This window comes from Rhincodon typus, chromosome 8 (assembly GCF_021869965.1).
Source record: "Rhincodon typus isolate 14 chromosome 8, sRhiTyp1.1, whole genome shotgun sequence".
Lineage (NCBI taxonomy): Eukaryota > Metazoa > Chordata > Chondrichthyes > Orectolobiformes > Rhincodontidae > Rhincodon > Rhincodon typus.
The window spans coordinates 89,830,390-89,838,551 of NC_063339.1; positions in this window are offsets into that span (position 1 = coordinate 89,830,390).

The following is an 8,162-nucleotide window of genomic DNA, read 5'->3' on the forward strand; positions in this document are numbered from 1 at the left end:
GGGAGGGATAGGTGGGCCAGGGAGGGAGCGAGGGACAGGGATGGAGCGAGGGACAGGGAGGGACAGGGAAGGAACGAGGGACTGGGAGTGGTGCTGGGAGGGACAGGGAGGGAGCGAGGGAAAGGGACAGGGGGAGGGACAGGGAGGGACTGGCAGGGAGTGAGGGATGGGTAGGGAGCGAGGGATCAGCAGGTAGTGAGGGGCAGATCGAGGGACAGGGAGTGAGAGAGGGAGAGAGGGACGAGGAGGGAGGGACGGGAAGGGTGTGACAGATGGGGAGAGAGGGAGGAAGCGAGGGACGGAGAGAGGGAGAGGGAGAGGGAAGGAACGAGGGACAGGGAGGGAGGTAGCAAGGGACGGGGAGGAAGCGAGGGTCGGGGAGGGAGTGAGGGACAGTAAGAGAGTGAGGGATGGGGAGGCAGCAAGGGAGCGAGGGACGGGGTGCGAGCGAGGAAACAAGTGAGCGAGGGAGCGAGGAATGGAAGAGAGAGCGAGGGTCGGAGCAAGGTAGTGAGGGACCCGGAGGGAGGGAGGGAGCGAGGGACGGGGAGTGCGGGAGCAAGGGATGGGGAGTGCGGGAGCAAGGGACGGTGAGGAAGCGAGGGATGGGAAGGGCGCGATGGATGGGGAGGGAGCAAGTGAGTGAGGGACGGAACGAGGGAGCGAGGGATGGGGAGGGAGTGTGGGAGGGAGCGAGGGACTGAGCGGGAATGAAGGAGGGAGGGAGGGAGAGGGAGCGAGGGACGGGGAGGGAGCAAGGGAGAAATGGACGGGGAAGGAGCGAGGGACGGGTAGGGAGAGAGGGACGGAGCGAGGGACAGGGAGGGAGGGACTGGGTGGGAGTGTTGGACGGGGAGGTAGGGACGGACAGGGGTCAAAGGATGGGTGGGAGGGACGGGGAGGGAGATGAGAGACTGGGAGGTAGGGACGTGGTGGGAGCTGGGGAGGGACGGGGAAGGAGGGATGGAACAAGGGACGGGGAGCAAGGGAGTGAGGGACGGGGAGCGAGTGATGGGGAGCAAGGTTGAGAGGGATGCTGGGAGGGAGGGAACAAGGGACGGGGAGGGAGGGAGGGAGAGAGGGAGCGAGGAACAGGGAGGGAGCGAGGGAGGGAGGGAGGGGGAGGGAGCGAGCGAGAGAGGGGGAGGGGAGGGAGGGAGGAACAGGGAGGGAGCGAGAGACAGACAGGGAAGGACAAGGAGGTGGAGGTGAAATGTTAAAGGGTTAATATCTGTTCTGCTGACATGTAAGAAATTAAGTGCTTCGTGGGCGCCCCTGTCTCGCAGACAAAATGGGGTAATCTAATTATTCTCTGCTCTCTGTAAATGTTGAACTAAGGCTAAAAAGATCTCGCAGACAAAAGGTGATAATCTGATTATACACTGCTCTCTGTAAATGCTCAAAGGATAAGGAACTACCTCGTCTTACACATTGTTTTTGGGCAGTTAACCTTTGTTTTACTGTTAGATGATTAAGTTACGTGATTATGGGGGAGAAAAAAATTGTATCTTGTATGCATGTCTGACTGTGCTGTAAAAACCTATATAAAGGGAGGACGGTTCTGATACAGAGAGCATCGCTTGACACGGCTCCGCAAGCACTGCGAAGTTTGTTAAGTGATCCTCCTAAGCTTGTACTTGCTTAAATTAACTGTGGCTATTGACAGAAGTTGGCGTATTGCGTTTGTATGAAGTGTGAAGGAATCTCCTGAAAGGGAACTCAACATTTGGTGGCAGTGGTTGGATTCCAACATATACGGAACTTCTAGACGGACTGAATAAGTGATTGCCTGTGTGACGGTGACGTGAGATGGATGGGCCCACAAGGTAAGATTTACCTTGATCTCTCTCATTAACCTATCACTCAGTCGACCCCTCGTCCCCTAGAACTCTGCAGTGATGGAATCTCCGAGATAACTTACATACTTGTACGCTGACGAGTTCCTGTCAGGGAGGTTTGAGTCCACCTGGAATTCAAAGGTTCGAGTCCTCCTAACTGTAAGTACCAGGAATTCGGGGGTTAGAGTCCTCCTAACTGTAAGTACCGAGAATTCGGGGGTTAGAGTCCTCCTAACTGTAACTGTCAGGAATTCGGAGGTTAGAGTCCTCCAATACTGGGGTTCGAGTCCGTGGAACGTAGTACCTAAGGTAAAAGATAACTACAGTGTCTGTCTCAACCACACTGCCTTAGACCAGTTGTTAAGAGGGGAAATCCCCCACGCGAAGGTCAGGACCCTGAAGTGGGTGTGGAGACCAAGGACACTGGACTAGTATATAGAAATAAGTAAGAAGTAGAAGAATTAGAATGGGGCAGACGTTGGATAAGTCGCGTGTTGGAACCCTTTTGCATTGGTTGTGTCCCCGAAAATGAAGAAGGGTTCAGACGTCTGTTGGCATGCCTAAATAAGAAATTGGGAAATGAAATTTGGCCAATAGGGGGAACTTAGGATGTAGATAAATGCATAAAAGCAGAAGAGGCCATTTGGAAACTTAATACGGGGACAAAATGGAAAACTTTAATATCCACGTGGAGAAAGACTGCTGAGGAAATAATGAATAAATCTGAACAAGCCAGCTGGGAGAATAATGCACGTCGGAGAGGGATTAGAGTACGTGATCATGAGGGAAACCCTAAGTCATGGGAGGTGTTGAAGCGGCAGTGTGAGGTTTATGATATGAGTAAAGCAGAACAGGAAAGATTGAGAAACGAGAGGCAAAATAAGGAATCAGGGTTGAAGTGTCAAGCCGGTTCATCACGTGGGAATAAAATGGAAGTACCTCCTGACATGTCTGGTCTGCCAATATTGTTCCAAAATAATGACACCGATGACGAGGAGGAGGATTGGCAAGTTCCGCCTAGTGCCCCACCCGCCCAACCACATCAGCACTATACGTCCAAAATCTCTTCAAAGCCATCCTCCTCCCCAAGCAATTAGCCATTATCAAATGTGCGGCCCATGCAATGGACAATACAGATATCAGCAAAGGCAATGCCAGAGCTGATCGAGCTGCCAAAGACGCTGCAACAGCAGGCAATTCTATTGTGTCCTCTATGAACCAGCAGGCATTAAATCGCTCACCTCCTTCGAACACAACGGGCATACGAGACATTGTCACTGTGCAGCGTTTACAGGGGGACGCCCCTGACTCAGAAAAAGACATATGGAAGATGCATGGGTGTTCGCACGCTGCGTCAAGAGGTCTCTGGATCACTCCAGTTGGCCAAGTGTGTATACCTGATGCTTTGTTACCAATGCTTATTGACTGTCTTCATACTGATATCCAACTTGGCAAGGAGGGAATGAGTAATATCATGTTACTTACCTGGCGGCACCCCCGATTGGCTGAGGCAGCCCAAAAGCGTGTCAGGTCATGTCTGACATGTCAGCAAAATAATGCTGGCCAAGGAATGTGGTACGTAACAGGGAAAACACCCTTGCCAGGTGGCCCATTTGAGTGTATTCAGCTTGATTTCATTGAATTGCCGCGTGTACATTGCTATAAGTATTGTCTTGTTATTGTTGATGTATTTAGCAGATGGATTGAAGCCCTTCCAACCACTAATAATAAAGCCTCAACGATGGTAAAATTACTACTGACAGAGATCATACCGAGGTTTGGACTGCCTCGACAGATTAGTTCAGACAATGGCCCCCACTTTGTAGGAAAATCAACGAAGAATTATGTGAGGTGTTACACATCCAACAACAATTCCACTGTGCCTACCACCCCCAGGCGGCAGGGATATCGGAAAGACCTAATGGAACTCTCAAAGCTAAATTGACTAAGCTAACATCCGAAACCGGCCTTAACTGGCTCAAGGTTTTGCCTTTAGCTTTGTACCACATGAGAATAACACCCCACTTCACGACTGGAATCTCAGCCGCAGAAATAATTTATGGCCGATCCAGTAGGACCCCTTGGGATGCCGACGCAGACCCACCTACCCACGTAGACTTAAATACTATGGGAGAGGAAATGCAAAGATACTTTCAGCAGCTAACATCGTCTCTAAAGTTTCTTCATTCACAGGTAAAGCACGCCTTCGGACCACCATCACAAGTGACAGATCAGAGCTCAGACGACCAGAATGAACCCCCGAGACTACAGACGGGAGACCTCGTGCTGATCAAAGACTGGGATCGCCCCAAGCTCGGACCCAGGTGGAAAGGACCATTCCAAATACTTCTCCAGACTCCGACTGCACTTAAAGTCAAAGGGCAGAATCGCTGGATCCACCTAAGCGACTGTAAACGATGGGTTCCCTCACCATCTTGAAAATAATCATTGGACTAAGTATTGTTCAGACTGTGAGTGGGTTGGAGGACAATTTGTTTTATAAGACACATATCCTACTGCATGGTAATCGAACAGTGTGTTATCCGCGAGCACAATCTGTAGAAGCTTTGTTTGTAACAACCCCAGGATGGAACCCTCACCAATTCTATGAAGTAGATTTTTCTGGTGAGCCTTGCCAAGGGAAGAGAGGAACCTGGAGTAGGGGTGTGGAGGGTAAATGTGTAGAATTGATAAGTAACGGCCCCTCCAATTGTACAGGCACTAAACCTAAGTCTGGGAAGGAAGGGGCCAACTGTACGGATCCTAATAGCTATCCGCTTTGTTTTAATGGTACTGGAAGTTGTTGTGTATATGCCTCAGTAAACGTCACCCACCATCCCCATGATGCTTCCTGGCCCCATCAGTGTGTAGAACGGACTTGTACAACTAAAGGAGGGCTATTGAACTGCTCCTGCCCCTGTAAACATGACTTCAGGCATACATTGGACTTGTGGGGGTTGTAATGGCACCCATGTAGAAACGGGGTATGGGACGTTTCCATTTCACTCCTCGGACTTCCAACCATTTAAGGTTCAATCCTTCTGGAATAGTTACAAGATAGTCCGTGAGTCCGTTACCTGCTACCGTGCTAAGAAGGGATTCATTTTCCTTCTCAATGGGACCTTTTCTACTGCTATTCCAACTTTGCCGGTGCTATTTGCTGTTAGGACCATTGGGCCTCTCACGGTCCCTTGTCCCCAACGAGCACATACTCGATGACGAATTGTCACACGCTTCATAAGCAAGGAGTTTTGCGCCGACTGGCAGGATCCAGTAACCCTGGGCTCTTCCTTGGGACATGGCTTCCTGGGAACTGTCACTTTGGGAGGCTCCTCAGGGGTGGTGTCAGCTAAAAACCGAAACGACCTTATATGTGGACTCACCGCCCTGGGAAATAGCACAATGTGGGCATTGGAATCAGTAAATCAAGAATTAGCTGAACTTCGGCTCTATGCTCAGCAAACCAGGTATGCAGTGGACTATCAGCTGGTTCAACACGGGGGAGTTTGTACAATAGTAGGAGACAAATGCATCACCCATGTTACGGACGAATCATACAACATAACCCACGCCATCCAGTCTATTAAAAAAACAATTGGATGATTTCAGACAAGGTAAAGGAGATGACTGGCTAGGGTGGCTACTGGGAAGATTCTGGGGATCCTATCTACTGCATGGGCTCGTAATTTTTGTTGTTATAATCATTGTATGTTGTTTGTTAATAACTTGCTTAAATACTGGCTGTAAGATTCTTACGAATAAGCTGGTGGCGTCTTTCTCAGACCCCATTTAGTCGGTTATCATGGAATGATAAAAGGAGGGAATGAAATGTTAAAGGGTTAATATCTGTTCTGCTGACAAATAAGAAATTAGGTGCTTCGTGGGCGCCCCTGTCTCGCAGACAAAATGGGGTAATCTAATTATTCTCTGCTCTCTGTAAATGTTGAACTAAGGCTAAAAAGATCTCGCAGACAAAAGGTGATAATCTAATTATACACTGCTCTCTGTAAATGTTAAAAGGATAAGGAACTATCTCGTCTTACACATTGTGTTTGGGCAGCTAACCTTTGTTTTACTGTTAGATGATTAAGTTACGTGATTATGGGGGAGAAAAAAATTGTATCTTGTATGCATGTCTGACTGTGCTGTAAAAACCTATATAAAGGGAGGACGGTTCTGATACAGAGAGCATCGCTTGACACGGCTCTGCAAGCCCGGCGAAGTTTGTTAAGTGATCCTCCAAAGTTTGTGCTTGCTTAAATAAACTGTGGCTATTCACAGAATCTGGTGTATTGCGTTTGTATGAAGTGCGAAGGAATCTCCTAAAAGGGGACTCAACAGAGGGACAGAGAGGGAGCAAAGAACAGGGAGCGAGGGACATGGAGGGGGACAGGGAGAGTCAGGGAAAGAGCGAGGTACAGGGAGGTAGACAGGGTTTGTCGGACAGGGAGGGAGCGAAGGACAGGGAAGGAGCGAGGGACTGGGAGTGGGGCAGGGAGGGAGCAAGGGAAGGGACAGGGAGGGACAGGGAGGGAGCGAGGGAAAGGGACGGGGGGAGGGGCAGGGAGGAACTGGGAGGGAGTAAGGGACAGGGAAGGACAGGGAGGGAGTGAGGCAGCGAGGGACGGAAAGGGAGAGAGTGACGGGGAGGGAACAAGGGACCGGCAGGGATCGAGGGACGGATTGAGGGACAGGGAGGGTTCAAGGCAGAGAGGGACGGGGAGGGAGCGACAGGGAGTGAGTGAGGGATGGGGAGGGCGTGAAGGACGGGGAAGGAACAAGATCCGGAGTGAGGGAGTGAGGGATGGAGCGAGTGAGCGAGGGATGTGGAGGGAGAGAGGGAGCGAGGGACAGGGAGGGAGGGACAAAGGGACGGGGAGGGAGGGAGTGAGGGACGGGGAGGCCGCGAGGGATGGGGAGGGAGCGAGCGGGCGAGGGAGCGAGGGATGGGGAGGGAGCAAGTGAGTGAGGTTCGGAGCGAGGGAGCAAAGGACGGGGAGGGAGGGAACGAGGTACGGGGAGGGAGGGAGTGAGGGACGGAGAGGGAGCGAGGGAGAGAGGGAAGGATGGAGAGGCAGGGAGTGAAGGATGGAGAGGGAGCGAGCGAGGGACGGGGATGGAGAGAGGGACGGCGAGGGACTGAGGGATGGGGAGGTAACAAGGGATGGGGATGGAGCGATGGACAGGGAGGGAGCGAGGTCGCTAGGGACGGAGCAAGAGAGGGGGCGATGGAGTGAGGGATGGTTGGGGATGGGGCGGGAGGGAGGGAGGGTCGGAGTTGGAGGGATCGAGGGACGGAGAGGGAGAGAGGGAGGCAACAAGTGTCAGTGAGGGAGGTAGCGAGGGATGGGGAGGGAGCAAGGGATCAGCAGGGATCGAGGGACGGATCGAGGGAAAGGGAGGGAGCGAGGCAGACAGGGACGGGGAGGGAGCGACAGGGAGGGAGTGACAGACAGGAACGGAGTGAGGCAGCGAGGGACGGGGAGGCAGTGAGAGATCATCAGGGAGCGAGGGATGGATCGAGGGACGGAGGGAACGAAGGAGAGAAGGACGGGGAGCGAGGGATGGACAGGGAGGGAACGAGGAACGGAGCGAGAGAGCGAACATTGGAGCAAGGGAGATAGGGACCGGGAGGGAGGGAGGGAGCGAGGGACGGGTAGTGCGGGAACAAGGGATGGGGAGAGAGGGAGCGAGGGAAGGGGCGGGAGCTAGTGATGATGAGCGACGGCGAGGGAGTGAGGGATGGGGAGAGCACGGGCGAGGTAATGAGGGACGGGGAGGGAGCGATGGACGGGGAGGGAGTGAGGTAGCAAGGGATGGGGAGGAAGCGATGGAGAGAGGGAGAGAGGGATGGGGAAGGAGCGAGGGACAGAGCGAGGGAGCGAGGGATGGAACAAGTGGGCAATGGACAGGGAGGTAGGGAGGTAGCGAGGGACAAAGAGTGAGCGAGGGATGGGGAGGAAGCAAGTGAGTGAGGGATGAAGTGAGGGAGTAAAGGACGGGGAGGGAGGGAGCGAGCGATGGGGAAGGAGGGAATGAGGTACGTGGAGGGAGGGAGCGAGGGATGGAGAGGGAGCGAGGGAGCGACGGACAGGGAAGGAGTGAGGGATGGGGAGGAAGAGAGGGACGGGGAGTGAGGGATGGGGAGGGAGGGGGTGACAGTGAGTGAGTGATGGAAATGGAACGAGGGAGCGACAGGGAGGGAGCAAGGGGGAGGGAGCGAGGGATGGGGAGGGAGAGAGGGACGGAGCAAGGGACAGGGAGGGAGCGAGGGAGAGAGGGGGAGGGAGGGAGGGATGGGGAGGGACTGTTGGACGGGGAGGG